Source organism: Melospiza georgiana, chromosome 16 (assembly GCF_028018845.1).
Source record: "Melospiza georgiana isolate bMelGeo1 chromosome 16, bMelGeo1.pri, whole genome shotgun sequence".
In the NCBI taxonomy this organism is placed as follows: Eukaryota; Metazoa; Chordata; class Aves; order Passeriformes; family Passerellidae; genus Melospiza; species Melospiza georgiana.
In genome coordinates this window covers 16,463,690-16,479,888 of record NC_080445.1, presented here as the reverse complement: position 1 = coordinate 16,479,888, position 16,199 = coordinate 16,463,690, and the positions used below count along the sequence as shown (strand labels likewise).

At 46.6% G+C, this 16,199-nt stretch overlaps 1 pseudogene; it reads left to right on the top strand.

Annotated features, from left to right (window-relative positions):
• Nucleotides 1-4,653: 4,653 nt before the first annotated feature.
• Nucleotides 4,654-15,533, top strand: LOC131090276 (major facilitator superfamily domain-containing protein 1-like; annotated as a pseudogene).
• Nucleotides 15,534-16,199: the final 666 nt, after the last annotated feature.

Genomic DNA, 16,199 nt, shown 5'->3' with positions numbered 1-16,199 from the left:
TGTAGATTACCCTGGTCTTCCTCTGGGAATCCAGTGGGAAAAGGCTGCTGTGGTTTTCCAAATGTCAGATTCTATCCAGGTGGGAATGCTTGGCTCCTCCCCCTGGGAGGAGCATCTCCCAATGGGATGATGGAATCATTTTATCAGCCATGCAGTGAGACTCAATGGCCCATTAACAGAAGATATCTCCTGGAGGCAGGGTGGGTCTGGAAGAGGTAAAGAAAACTGCCCCACCTGGTTTTAACAGGTGGCCCAATTAACAGAAGATAACTGCCCCACCTCTGACAGATGGCAATAAAATACACACTCCCAGCCACATCTTGCATTTGCAACTTAAGACACCCTTCCAGTTCTCATCTCCATCCCACTGGGATGCATGAGCAGGTGACTGCATGTCAGGGGCTCTGTCTGCCCAGCACAGCTGGGTAAGGACATGGGTTGGCAGCATGAAGCATCCTCCTCACATAAGACAAGAACGCTGTTTCTGCATCCTCCACACCTGCAGATCAAGGAAGGGGGAAATCATAGGGTAGGCCAAAATAAAAACTACACGACTGCAGAACTAATGTCTAAAGCAACAGCATTTATAAAAATAGACTTTTAGGATTCCTTGTAGATTGACTCTTCACAAGTCAGTTACTCCTAAAATTATTCTTGAACTATTTTCAGTAGATATTATTGAAAAACTTTTGTTTAACATCACATTTCCTTCTGTGTGTGAATCTTTGATCCACTGACACAAGTGAGTGGGAAGAAACTCCTGAGTTCGCAAACCTGCTGCCAGCCATGAGGGACAGACTGCCATGTCATAATCTTGCTCATGTATTTCCCAAGGTCTGTTTAAGACCAGGTAACGCACTGGTCTGCAAAGATGTCATTGAGGGTTTGCCTTATTGATGGCTCTTTATGCCTCATTTGGCTAGGAAATCCTCTTCAAATGGAAAGAGAAATATACTTGCCCTTTCAATCATATATGGGCTTGGAGTGTGGAATGCATTGTTTTCCCTTGTCATTGGCATGCTCCCGTGATAATGAAGAACCTCTAATTAACACTTGGCTGGTTTCTATCAATTCATTCGTGCTATTCCTTCAGAGAGCTCTTCTCTGTGTCTTAAATAAAGTGTTGGGAGGCTGCAGGTCGAGCTGGGCCCCCTGCACCCACGGCCCAACTGGGGCTTGGCGGGACCCACCGGAGGGACGTGATGGGAGGGTGAGGAGGATCCCCTCTACCTCAGCCTCTTACAGGTTTGCCATACTGCTCTTCAACCACCTTCTCACCAGCAGTTCCAGGGCATGAATGCCAAGGGTTGGTTTTGGGGGTACGTGTTTGGCCTCTGTCCAGGCCATGTGAAAAGGGCTGAACCAGCGAAACAGAGGCATTGGCAGCGGAGTTTCCAAACCTTTTCCTGTGGTGTCGCTACCAGAGTCACGTTCCAGGGTTTTACCTCCCAGATGCTGGGGGTGAGCAGTTGTTACAGGCATATCCACTGTGGAGATGCATGAGCCACGGCAAGCTGGGAGGGGTTTGAGCTTTCTCTGCTGCCAGGATAACTGGGAATGTAACACCTGCCCTTGCTCAATGGTTGTCAGCTCCCCATCTCCACACTAAAAAATGCCAATCAGGACTTTGCACCACTGCATGTAGGAGACCCATAGCATTGACCATAATTACCTGCCCTGGGCTGGCAGACAGTGGTCAAGAAGAGGCACTGGAGGTAGGGCACAAGAAAAACTTTCCTCAGTCTCCAGATACAACTCCTGGTACTGCAAGGCATCACTTCACGTTTGCTGACCCAGAGACAGAGATGTGCAGGGGGATTGGAGGATGACTCTATCTTGTAAAAACTAGTTACAGCCTTAGATGATGGAAAATGCTATTGTTCAAGGTTCAAACCCACATTCTTGCAGATTGTTGGGATTTCTGTAGAGATGCCAGAGTGCCAAAGCTTAGTTTCTGAACGTCTGACAGATTCTTATTTGACTCATTTTCCTGTCATGTCTGCATTTAGTTCCATGTCTCCTGAGAGGATTTGCCTCACATGTGCTGTCTTCTGGCAGGTCAGTGTCTGTAGATGGAGAGTCACCATCCTATTCTCTGTGTGTCTCAGTAGCCAGGGCAAAATAACTACAGCTTGCAAGTTGGTTGTTTTTTCTTTTTAATTTGAATGCAGTCAATCCTTAATATTCAGACAGTGAACTCCAGGCTAAATTAGGTGCAGTTTGTTATGGCAAACATGAGCTTGACCCCTGAAAAATAGGTCAGTATTATGTCACATTTTGCAACCTAGGTAAGTTTATGGGGTAGTAAAACTAAGCCATATTTTTCTGTTACTTGTACTGTGCAAACAGAATTTTTATCTGTTGACAATTTCGACATATTTTTACTCTAGTGAGTTTAGCCTCTCCCTGTCACACACCAGTGGTACCACAGTAGCTGGAGCAGATGAGATGAATACTTGCAGTGAAATACTTCATTCTAGAGAGCTGCTTCCTTGCATCCTCAGATATTTCCGCTGCAGCAGATCTGAAGGGTTATGAATACAATGGCCATATAAAAAAACACCTAATTAAAATCATATTTATCTTGTGCTTATTTGAGATGTTTAGCTTGTGCCTGCTGGTATGAAGACCCAGAGCTCATCTTTTAATGCAGATGGATTTTCAGTAGCTGGAAGATCATAGCAGGGGTTTTCCTGATCATATGGTGTTGAGGAGATGTTGCTTTTCAGTAGCTGTGTTGGTTTTGAACAGAATGGTTTTTTTGGTAGTTTTTTTTGGGGGGGGGGGCACAGAGGTGGCTTCTGCTGGAAGTTTCCACCAAGCCCAGCAGAGCCAATCCCTGATGGCTCTGAAGATGGACATGCTGCTGGCCAAGGCTGGGCCAATGCGAGATGATGATAACGGCTCTGTGATAACAAATATTTAGGAAAAAAAAATCAAAACAAAGTGGGGCACAGTTTTCTAGCCAGAGAAGAGGAGGAGGTGAGAACATGTGAGGGGAACACCAAGGTCATTTGAGAAGGAGGGGAAAGGAGGTGCTCCAGGTGCTGGAGCTGAGATTCCTCTGCAGGCAGTGGTGAAGTAGATTGTCACCCTGCAGCCTGTGGGGGTCCATGGGGGATGCAGATCCACCCACACACTGTGGGGATCCAGGGGGATGCAGAGATCCACCCACAGCCTGTGGGGGTCCATGGGGATGCAGATCCACCCACAGCCCGTGGGGGTCCATGGGGATGCAGAGATCCACCCACAGCCTGTGGGGGTCCAGGGGGATGCAGATCCACCCACAGCCTGTGGGGATCCAGGGGGATGCAGATCCACCCACAGCCCTTGGGGTCCATGGGGATGCAGATCCACCCACAGCCCGTGGGGGTCCATGGGGATGCAGAGATCCACGCACAGCCCATGGGGATCCAGGGGGATGCAGATCCACCTGCAGCCTGTGTGGGAGGTGCCCAGGCCAGAGCAGGTGGGTACTGGTGGAGGCTGTGAGCCCCTTGCAGACCTGGTGGAGAGAGGGGGCCCTTGCTTCCAGGCTGGAGCAGCCTATCCTGGGAGGAGTGCACCCCGTGGAAGAGTGACCCACACTGCAGCAGTTTGGGGACACTGTGTGTCTGTGGGAGGGGCTCATGTTGCAGCAGATTGCAGGGAGCTGCTGCTTGGAACCACAGAGACTGGAACCACACTGCAGAATTCATGGAGAACTGACTCATGTGGGAGGGACCCCACAGCATTGCAGGGCAAGGACCCCTCTCCCTGAGCAGTGGAAGAAAACCTGGGGTGATGAACTGACCAAACCCTCCAGGCCCTGTCTTGTTGCACTGTTGGCGGGAAGGAGGGAGGGGTTGGGGGAAAAACGTGTTTTTAAGGGCTTAATTTACTTCTCATTCTTCTCATCTGATTTTGTTAGGAATAAATTCAATTTGTACCTCTAAGCTGAGCCTGTTTTGCTTTTGGAGTGTTTTTTTCCCCAGTCCTTAACTCATGAAGCCTTCATTACATTTTTCTCTCCTCTGGCCAGCTGGGGCAGGGGAGGGTGAGTGAGCGACTTTGGTGGTTGCCTGGCATTTGGCCAGCATCAAACAACAACAGTAGTTAACGCTATTAAATCATGCCAAGTCTACCAGTTTCCTACTCTTCAGCAAATGCTTTAGAACTATGAATTAATGCAGACTAACACTAAGTTTCATATTTACATGTTGCTTAAAACTTTATACTATGTAACAAGGAGTCAGATCAAGGTGAACTATAGCCAAGAAACGAAGGGATCAGATAAAGCCGATGGTGGAGTTTCCTGGCTTTGCTTCTGGACTGAAATGTGCATAAAAGTGCTGAGCTACTGCTGCCACTGCCACAAGAAGGGAAAGGGAAGCTGCACTGTGCCATTGGCCAGTCACTTCCCATTTGACAAGGGCTGGCTTTCAGGGAGAAGACACAAGCCCCCTAATGGCTGATTGGTCATGGAAGTGGGAAATGAGCAGACAAAATAGAAATCTAGCAGGGAAGAACTTCATTTTTAAAGACATACATGAGTTTTTGTCTGTATCTGCACCTCACAAATGCTTTGTGATTTGTGCAGAACCTGACCTCAATGGAACTTACCATAACAGCATCAGGTGTAATTGCACAGTGGACTGTGTGGAAGGCTTGTGAATGACTCCAGCTCAGTAAAACCTGCCATGGGCAATCTATGCTTGGATGTGAGTCACTTTGCTCTAGCTTTGGGAGTGGGTGTTTTGATAGTTGCTTCCAGGCAGTGAGACGTACATTTCTGTTCTGGTTTTCTCCTAGAAATGCAGTGATGGTTATTCTGGCTGGATACCTGATTGATAAAGTGGGAAATTGCTGTCAATTCTGGGATTCAATTAATTTATTCTTGTACTGAAGTGGAATGTCAGGCTGCCCTTTCAATGCATTCAAATAATTCAAAGGGATGATTAAAGCTTCCACTGTACTAACACCACAGAGGTGGGAAGGGTAAGGACAGCTTTGTGTGTGGATGAGATGGTCAGCTAAGCAACTGAGACATTCATCTTTTGACCACTGACTTAGGCTGAATTGACACAGCATGGCAGTAACCACACTTTTTGCTGACACAGACGTGACAGAGACTAGTATTGCATGTTTTTGATGGGACAAACTGATAAAGCAGGATTCTGCTCCCAGCTCTGGCATTTGCTCTGGTGTTTGCTGAAAGCTAAGACTTCCGGCAGATGCAGTCACACTTTTTCTGTCTCATTCTGCTGTGTCTTAAGTTGCAAATGCAAGATGTGGCTGGGAGTGTGTATTTTATTGCCATCTGTCAGAGGTGGGGCAGTTATCTTCTGTTAATTGGGCCACCTGTTAAAACCAGGTGGGGCAGTTTTCTTTACCTCTTCCAGACCCACCCTGCCTCCAGGAGATATCTTCTGTTAATGGGCCATTGAGTCTCACTGCATGGCTGATAAAATGATTCCATCATCCCATTGGGAGATGCTCCTCCCAGGGGGAGGAGCCAAGCATTCCCACCTGGATAGAATCTGACATTTGGAAAACCACAGCAGCCTTTTCCCACTGGATTCCCAGAGGAAGACCAGGGTAATCTACAGCATCCCTGGACCTTCAGAGGAAAACTCCCCCCTTGTGCAGGATCCCTGCTCCAACAGAACCACAGCTGGCACTGCAGGAGGGCTGCAGCCGCCACTGAATGGGACTGTGCCACCACCCTGGATGGTGCCAACACCACAGGGTGCCAGGTCCTGTTCTGACTCTTGTCAGTGTTGTTCTGTATTACTGCATTTTTATTTTCCCTAATACAGAACTGTTATTCCTACTCCCATATCCTTGCCTGAGAGCCCCTTAATTTCAAAATTATAACAATTCAGAGGGAGGTGGTTGACATTTTCCATTACAAGAGAGGCTCCTGCCCTCCTTAGCAGACACCTGTCTTTTCAAACCAAGACATGCTGTTAAAGAGGGAGTCGGGGATGATTTTTTTGGATAGATTTCTCAGACGAAAATAAAGAGCAAACGGGACAATATTTTATCTGAGAACCGTTTATTGGTAAAGGAGTGTTCCTACTGAAGGGGATAGAAACGCGAGCAGAGAGGGGAAAAGAGAGACGGAGAGAGAAACAGAAGACAGGGACAGTGTTACCGTAGGAACCTCAGCGCTCTGTCAGCATCAGCATGGCAAACGGCGCTGCGTGTCGCAAGCCACAGCGAGCTGCGTGGCTCTAGTGGCGGCTTGGCACCGCTTTCCAAGCGGCAGCGTGCCTCCGGCATCGGCTGCAAGCACAGCGAGCCTCGCCGGCTCCTGTGAGAGGCCGGGCGCAAACCGGCTCCTGCTGGCCGCTGCGGGTCGGGGCTGCGGGGGATGCGGCCGCAGCTGGGTGAAGGAAACACAGCGGGGGCGGCGGAGCGAGAGGTCAGCGTGGGGATGAGCTGGTGCGCGGAAATGGTGAAGCAAGGCAAAGCAGGTGTGGACAGGGAAGCAGGACCACCAGGACGAAAAACTGAGGAGGGAAGGGCCAAACCAACAGTACAGGCGAGCCCCCACTTCCTCCAAGAAACCCACAGAATAAAGGCTCTCGTTGTGTCGCAGTTAACTGCTTTTATTCGCTAAAGCTCCTCCCCATAGCCCGATTTCCTGGGCATTCTTCCCAGGCATCCGGGCATTTCTCCCACCCGCGAGTGCCGGGGAGGGGGATGTCGCTCCCAGGCCGGTCGTGGAAGCCTCCCCTGCCCCGAGTGGCCGGGCAAAGCCTGCCCGGGGGCAGGGCTGCCAGCACACCTACAGCCTTCACAGGAATCTTCCATGTGTGCAACATTTGTTGAGGCATAAATAAAATCCACATTAGTCCTTCTCACTCGGTATCACAGAGGTAAATGTCTTAGGAGAGAGAGGCACAGACGAGATCATGTTCTCTAGGTCATAGCCTGCAATGGAGCTCAGGGCAGAGTCAGAGCCTACAGAGTTCAGAGTTCTCTTAAGAGTCCCCTGCCTAAGTTCCCACCACTGAAAATATCATTATTTTGATGATTGCCAACTCATTTAATAAAGAGACCAGTCTTTACAAAATTGAAAGTGGTGAGTAAACTGATACAGTTTATTGGTGTGTTTTGAGGTTCTTTAGCTTTTTGACACAGAATGCCTTTGTCCTGACTTATGCATTTCTGTTGAGGTTTGTGCATTTTTTGTTTCTTCCTAGATTTTACTTTCTTCCTAGATGTTACTTTCTCTTTTGTCACTGTGCTGGGATCCCTCATGTTTGCTTTAGGCTTGCACTTCAAGGGCTTGCCATACCTCCTCCCAATGATGTTCATGGCTCTTTGGTTTGGAAATGGGTCACTTAGTAGTAAGGAATTCACATATACATATTTTCATATTTACATTTTGTAACATATGTTATAAAAGAATTCATGCTTAAGGGGAGAATGTATATATAATAAAAATTGTAAAATACTCTGACGAGCCTCTGACCACGAGCAGCCTGGAGACAGATAACTACATTGGAATTACGAAACTCCTGGAGGCAGCAGGAGAACAATCCTTTGTCTACTAATGAAAGAACTGGCCAGCATGGAGATGGACTTTCTCTGGAGCCATCAGGGAACACCCAAGGGTGAGCATTGCTTGGTAGATATCATCAATCAAGATAACCAAAGTCGCCAAGGAACATACCTCTGAATACACGACTTTCCCTGACATGATCAGCACCTGCCACTACTCAGGAAACAGCGATTGTCTGGCCCTGCACAGTGCAAGAAACCTTCTTACATAAGCGGGGTTACAAAAGAAATCAGGGCACCTCTGCCTCAGGCATGAAAAACTGTATAAAACAGCCCCGCTGGAAACAGCATTCATGAACAGAGGGATATCCGATGGGATAGAGGTCGGATCCAGGTACACCCAGCACCGATCCCGGGCTCAGCGCTCTCTCTTTGGCTGTGGTTTTTGAGGCTCAGCGCTCTCTCTTTGGCTGTGGTTTTTGAGGACCGTATTTTGGTTGCGAAGATAAAAATCTTTCACATTTATTAATTTGGATTTCTGGCTGATCATTTATAATACATCTTATGAAAGGGTCATGATACATTTTTGCCTTCTAGACCCTTGTCCTACCAGTTGGCTTCACTTCCTCTTCCCCAGTGACTTTTGTTGTTGGCAGACCACTGCTCCTTGATTTAATGAGTGCTGAAATGTTTAATTCTTCCCATCTAACAAGTTTGTCCTTCTCTCAAGGGTGGGCACTGACATGTGATTTCTCTGCCTTTGAAATTATTTTTGCTTGCCTTTATAGGATGGCTAAGTTCACCTCCCATGCCCCTGCATGATTTAGTACAAATGGACTGTGAGGCGAGCACATAACTTCTCTGGCACATGCCTCCTCTTGGCATGTGTAGACCAGCTTCCAGCGTGAGCTCTCCAGCTTGAGAGAGCTCTTGCTTCTGTGCCATGCTGTTGGTCAAGCCTGTCTGTTCAAGAGAGGATTTTTCTCTTAGGTAAGTTGCACAGAATTGTTACCACAACTTTCTGGTTCAAGGGGAAGGAGCCGGCACTGGCATTTGGATTGAATCTCTCTCCAGTCTTGGGAGTGTCTTCAATTTCTTCACCCAGAATTTTGAGACAAAATTTGGAATGCAGTGGACACTCCTTTAGTGTTTTCTAGACCCAGGCCAGCTTGCTTTGTCCAATGATTAAAAGAACCTGAAAGAGGTAGTGAGGTAAACCGGAAGTGGCACATGATTTTCCAGTTTTTCCTGTTGCTTTCTATGTGCAATGAGTGGTGTTTTCTGCACTGATGCCAGAAAACCCGCTCTAACTCTCTAGTGTCAGCCTGACAGTTTTATTTTCTTGACATATTTTAACATCTGCAGTCACAGATGGTCAGTACTTAATATAGGAGTACTCCCATGGAATAGAAACTTCAGAGTGAAAGAGACAGGAATGAAATGTGTTTGTTCTTCTGTACTGTGCCCAGCAGAACCTGCTGATTCTGCAGCAGTGTCTGTACTGGTCCCAGCAAAAGATGTCTTGCACATGGCTGATTGAAACCACATGTTTAAATTACTGTGAGAAGACCCTTAATTGCATATTTCTTAGTGTGAATCTGTTCTAGGGCTTGTATCTTTAAAAGATTGAGCTTCTCTCCTTCTTTTGGTGCAGTGAGATGACATCTGTCTCAAGTGGAAGGGTTAAACAGCACATGAGTAGTCTACTGGAATGGTGATGTTAGGGAGACTTGCTTCAGTGATTAGAGAAGTGCAATAATTGAAAAGTGTTATTTACAAAACAAGGCAGTATAAGCCACCATCCAGAGAAAAGAGATGAATGTCTTGCAGAAGTTGAAACTGATTAGTGTCCTCTGATTCCAGCTCTCTGAGAAAGCTGTGGTGGGCACGGGATGTCACATCTTGTTTGACATTTAGTTTTGTGCTCAGGCAGCATTTGCAAGCACAGCACAGTACTTCTGTCAATACTTCTGTGTCAATATTTCTGTCAGTGAAGGGGTCAATACATCAGATAAAGTGTGCATTCATCTCAGAAGCTGTTTCAGAAAACAAAATGTGTAAAGAACTCATTCTGAGAAGAACATCTGCAGCAGATGACCATTGTAAAACTTGCTTTGGTATAGGCAGCATAACCAGACTCACTACTCTGGAGCTGCCTGTGCTCACAGACCAGACTGCTGGGGCAACTGCAGCAGGTCAAACCAATGAAGAGGTACAGCCTGGCTTCCTGTGCAGCCATGATATGCCTCCCCTGCTCTGGGGACCAGAGAAGTTTCCCAATGCTTTTATCTTGGCTTTATTGCATAGTTCTGCTGCAGGTCAGGAGCATTCTAGCCATAGGCCAGCTGAGCTCTGTCTGAGAGACTGGTGGCTTTAGCCTCGCTGGCCTCAGGCAGTCCTGCAGCCATGGGAGCTCAGCGGACAGAGCTCAGGGATTGTGACAGGGTGGTACAAGGTGAAGGGTCCTACTCTGTTTTAAGAGAATCCAGGCTTAGCAGTTATGGAGAATTCCGCATTTTACATGCAGTGGGTTTTGTCATTCAGTGTTCTCCACTCCCAGGAATTTCCAACACCTCTTGTTTTTCCCAGGGAGCCTCCTCTGTGTGCTGGGGCTTGTTTCAGCCCTTACAGTCAGCGTACTTGATAAAGTGGGTAGCTGGGCTCGGATGGTGTTATCCAGCAAGAATCCAAAAAAGTGGTAGGTGTTTTTTTTTCCATCTCTATCCTGGAAATCCCAGGTACAGGAGCACTGCCACCGGAGTGTAGGGAAGGCTGCAGCAACAGGAGCCAGTCCTAACCAGGAGAGGGCATTCGTACCCCTCGGTTCAACCCTGCAGAGCAGCGCTGAGATCGCATCTGTGAGCCACCAGCCCAGAGCTCCCTGCCGAGAGCCTTCCAGAGCTCAGGGAGTGCTCAGAATGGCAGCAGCTTTCTGACCCAGTTACTTTCTGACTGTAGGTGGCTCAGAGGAGCGTTCTGCTGGCCTCCCTCTGAACTGCTTTCTGGCTCACAGGATCCAGGATAGCAAATAGCTAATCTGGGCAGTACTGGTCCCTTGCCAGCCCTTATCTTCAATTCCTCCTTGCATTCTGTCTAGGAACAAGCATTACAAGCAACTTTGGTCTGCAATTTTTATGCACTTTGATCTATTAGATGGCTTCCCTCTCATGACAATACTCTCAACTGGTTTCTGTAGTTGTGTTGTGACTCCTGTTCATACTGTACCTTTCCGCTGTGTTTCTCTTAAGGGTGTGCAGTGGACTCTTAACAGATCCTGCTCAAAGCAGTCTCTTGCTGCCAGAACCTTCATAAAAATAAGAAATCTTTTTTGTTTTCTTTACTGGATAGTGTTACAGAAGGAATGTTTTAGAGTCAGTACACCTCAAATTTCACTTAGAGGTATATGAGCTGCCTTTTATTTCCCTTTAACCTGTTGTTACTTAATCTCTTGTGCCCTTCAGTGGCTTGCAGAAAGTGGCAAGGGTGTGAAGCTGGGCTATTTTCTTGGGGAGTGAGGGCACATCTTGTCTTTGCAGCAGATTCAGGACATACAGCACCTTCCCCTTCCCTTCCAGCTCCTGGCCCTCACCATCGTGTTCTTCTAAAACGGCATCTTCCCCTTTGTGGCAGACACCAGGTACTGTTCCATGGCTGTGGCCCACTGACTGACATGAGCCAACAGAGCTTTGCAAGCCTCAATTTTGGAGTGACTGGGAAATATAGGGGTAATAGGCTTGTTCCTTCCACTCGTGAAATGTGGAGAAACATGCCTTTGACACCTAAAGGTTTGAGGGTTCTTTGACCTTTCTTTCCCTTCATAGATGAGAGAAGCTTCTGAAAGACTGCAAAAATACCTTAAAGGAAAATGATTCACCCAATATTTAAAGCTTCAAACACTGCCAAAGGAGGATCAGAAGGATTTGGGAGAAGGGAAGGAAATACTCAATTTAAAAATCAGCCCATAGACATTTCACCTTTGTGACAGACAAGCAAAGTGGGTTCTCTTGAGCTGGGTGGGGTGTCAACATCACAGGCCTGGGGCAGCTCTGCCCTGCAGTTGCTGCACTCTGCTATGTCTGGAATATAACTGGGCTTGTTCAGCCTGGGTTTGTACAAGAGGAAGCCTCTGTATCTGGTGAAAGCTTCAGACTTCCTTTTTAATGCCTGCCTTTGCTTAAAAGCAAGCAGCAACCTGGATACCTAAATTAAGACTCCTGCTTCTGTCCTGGGGCTCTGCCACAGACTTGTTTTGCTGCTTTGTTGCGCTTTGTGGATGATGTAGCAGCTTCTGTCACATTGTGAGGATGAACTTTTGTATTAGGTAAGGCCTGAAGTAAAAAAAAATATAATTATTTTGGTAGTATTTCATTAGTGATTTGAAAAAGGCCACTGTGAAATCAGGAGGGAAGAAATGTCATCAGCATGACAACTGATGGGAAGCAGCCATATAGATAGCCAAATCAAATTAAAGTAGATACAAGATGTTTAAATAAACCTCAGTGAATGACTGTAAATTCTATAAAGAATTTGAGGAAGTTTAATGAAATTTCTGCATGTCCCTAACAAAACTGAAAGGCTTCTTTTGACAGTTTTTTGTTGTTGTTGTTTTTTTTTTTTTTTTTTTTTCTGTAACCAGGTCTTCCTAAAGGAATTTCCTGTGCAATTCCTAGTATTTCTTGAATGCAGATGTTCAATATTTTTTCTTGCTGCTAGATTATTTTTAAACCATGGTCCTGCCCCTCAGCATTCACCCCCTTGAACTGATAAGGCTTTTAGCCTCTTAAAAGAGGACGTCAAAACTTCATGTATCATGGACAAGCAATGGCACACTGCTGCTGTGAGCTGTGTTGAAATAGGAAACACGTGCTCCACTTTCACCTGCAGTTTCACTCTGCACTTGCAGAAGTGTCTTGAAAGTGTCTGAAAATACCAGCTCCTCTGTGGTGTGTATTAATTAAAAAGAAAGTAAACCATCAAAGGCTTGGCACTACAAACCAGAGAGAATCAAGCTTATTTACAAGTCCTCTCATTCAAACCCTTCCTGCCCATATGCTTGTGCTCAAACTTACTTTCTATCAGAAAATAACCAGATCAAGACTACTAATTATTTTATTTTCTTGGCTTCATTTTATTTTTAGCAAGTTTATCCAGGATAAATATTCTGGTTAAAATCAGCAGGCAGCTGCTTATATTTTTGGGGCAGTATATGAAAGCTCCCTCATTCTCTCTCCAGCAGTTGCCGTATTAATTGTGAGTACCCAAAACATGAAGCACTCACTGATAACTTTTTCCTGATTTTTTGAAATGTCCACTACAGCCCCCTCAAACAGAATTTCACCTGTTGGGGCTAGACAAAGAGTCCTTTACATCCTTGCAAACTGCAAGACACACCTTAACCTGACTTAAATTACAAGAAGTAACATTTGGAAATTTTTACCTCTGTCCTGTAATTGTGCTATGGTAGCATCAACCCATGGTATTGGGCTGTATGTTTTGGGAAGTCTGAGATGGAAACAGAAAGGACTGGGATAAGCTTTGCAAGTAGATCGGAAAGGACAATTTGCATGCAATCAGGCCCTGTTTTGTCACAGCTTCCATTCCTAATTTCCATAATTATCATGGTATAATGTTTTCCCTTCCCCTTTGTTAAAACCTGGGGTTTCGCTTGAGTACCGGACACCTAGTAACGCTTCAGTCTCAGTTCAGAGGTGTGCAAGAGGTAGAACAGCTGCTCTGCTACACTGCCAACAGCCAGGACATGCCATGTCACTGCCATGCCTGCCAGCCCACTCTGCACAGCCCCGTGTGCCACTGGGACCTAGGGGAAACAGGGCCCCCTGGAAGAGGCTCTCTGTTCATTCCCTTCACCAGGACTATGTTGGACTGAGAGGTGTCCTTGCTGTTGTCCGTGCCATGCTGACTCTGCCAGTCTTTGCTCTCCAGGCATTCACATCTGTGCCCCTACTGGTCTCTACCATCTGGCTGGGGATCACTTACTCCTTTGCTACTGGGAGTTCCCAACTGTAGCTGGGTCAACACTCCTACACCTGGATGGCATATTACTGCTGCCCTGGTTTCCTGCTGAGCAGGTTTCACAGCCACAGTTTGAAGTTACTGACTCTGCAAGCCTTAATAAGTCATCTTTGCTTAGTAAACAAATCACCCTAAAGAATCAACATGAAGCAGAAGGCAGAGCATAGAGCAAACAGAGTTTGAACATCTCCATGGATGGAGATTCTGCAGCCTCTCTGGGCCACCTGTTCCAGTGTCTGAGCCCTTGCAGGAAAAATGTATGTCCTTGTGTTCAGATGGAATTCTGTGTGGTTTCCCTTGTGCCCATTGCCTCCTGTCCAGAGCAGAGTCTGGCCCCTCATCCTTTCTTCCTCCCAGCAGGTACTTGAGCACACTGGTCAGATCTCCCAGAATCTTCTTGAGCAGCCCCAGTTCCCTCAGCCCCTCCTCCTGTGACAGATGCTTCAGTCAGTCCCTTTATCACCTTTGTGGCCCATCACTGCACTCCCTAAATCACATCTGTCTTGTACTAGGGAGGCCAAAGCTGCACCCAGTGCTCCATGTAAGGCCTCATCAGTATTTTAACACAGCTGGCAAGTCAGACTCCTGCTAGATGGTGGCTTCAAAATATCCTTAGGCCTCCAGTTGCTGCACTACTCTTCAGTGCTGAAATCCTGCACTTGCATTTTTTCAGAGGAAAAATCTCATGATGAATTTCCAGCTGTAACTATGAAAAACCACATGCAGCAGGGCTGTAAAGGAACATTGGGGACTTGCAAACAGAAGAAAATATGTGTTTAGAACTGATTTGTATGTTAATACCTTGGCTTAAATGCAGTGACTTCAGCCTGGTCTGCTGAAGCCATCAAATTTCTTAGTTTATGCCATGTGATGCAGCAGCTAAATGCAAAGGGGGTTGGTGCTGTGACAACTGCTGGGATAACCGCTCAAAGTCCTGTACTTACTCCTTCACGGGAGAAGCTCACTCAAAAGCCAGCCACTCCTGTTTGACATCCCACATCTACCTCCAAATTACTAGAAAAGAAATCCCAGTCTTCTGTTTTGAAGAAGAGTTGACATACTTTCCTTAAAGTCTGCCAATGGTTAACAAGATTCTAATTGGTGTGGCACCAAAACCTCAGTGCCTGCTCTGCTGGGTGTCACTGGGAAGCATTCCTGTCCCTCTCCTGTGTTCACTGCCTATATAGAGAACTTCTGTTGGCTAGAGAGGGTTTTATAGAAACCATCGAGCAAAGATCCTTGCACTTGCTTACAAAAGCCCTGTCACAGAATCTGAAGATGTAGGGACATCCTGGTGACCTTTGGTCTCTTGCACAAAGACCATCTTCAAGGTGGGACGACTCTACTGGAGCCTCTCACAGGCAGAGTTCTTCTGGACAGACTGCTCCTGTCTTTCAGCTCAGATGGATAAAGCTCAAAGCTGACATAAGAGTAGGGAGGGAGATGATGACCCTTCCTTGAACAGTACCTGCTCACCTCTACTGGGCACACTGACTGCTTAATCTTACTAAGCTGATGACCAGGAAGCCACCTTCACTTTGCTGGTCTTCCCCATTTTTACTGGACACCTGCAGCTGGGATACCAGAGCTCAGCTCTAAGCTTTCAAAAAGGCAATTGCAAGGCTCTCATACTTTGATTGAGCTTGTCATGGAAATTAAAGGGTGGCATGCATAGAGGTCAACATGCTGCAAGAAGTGGAAGGAAACAATCAGGGTTTTTTTAGTTTAACATTTGTAGTGTCGCACTGATCATAATTATGGGTAACTGAAACCCCCTTACACTGTCCCAAACCTTACACAAGCTGGGCCTTAACATTTAAGCTGCACATACTCTCTGGCAGAACATTCTTCTTGCCAAAGACACAGTGGATTGAGACTCATAAAATACAGACTGAAGCCTGAAAGTGGATATTAGTTCAGGTAGTTCACACTTGGACGTGTGCTGCCCTTCATGTCCAAGTGCATGCTCCCAGCAGCCAGGAGGTTAAACATTGATACAGTAGAGCACACATTTATGTAAGTCTGTGGGACAAGACAGTGGAGAAAAAGCCATCATTTTTATGATATTCATGAAGAACCTGGCATAATGTTAAGTTCCCGTTACCTCCACAGGCCCCTGTGCTTCGGACACACCTGGACACAGAGCGAGCTGTGGTTTTGGCTTAAGTGGCACACAGCACACACCCAAGCAGCAGCAGAGGAGGGGTCACAGAGAAGCCAAAGGCAGCAACAGATACTATTTCAAATATCCATATACGTAGGGGGGAGGAGGAAAGCATTGGGTAAGAATCAGAAGGCAGCTGGACCTAGAGAGGCTGGTAAGTAAAGCAAATTCCTGCATTCTTGCTGGCTATGGAGAGTATTTTGATCTGCTTGAGGAAGAAGAGGTTGTCCTGCTAGCAATACAAAGAACTTGAAAGAAAGGGAAAACCAATTCAAGATGAGACTGTCTTAATTCCCAGAAGCAAGATGAAACTACAAAAGTGATCAGGACTACTAATTTAGCCCAATAATTTAAATCTGCCTATTCCTGCTCACCAACTACTTTCAAAGGGAGGAGTGGTGACTGGGCATAGCCTAGGCAGCCAGCTTAGCCTGATGGGAGGCTTCTAGCATCAGTTTTTGGCCAGCAATGAATTGTTACCCAGTCCACTTCTTGCACAGCTGATAAGCAG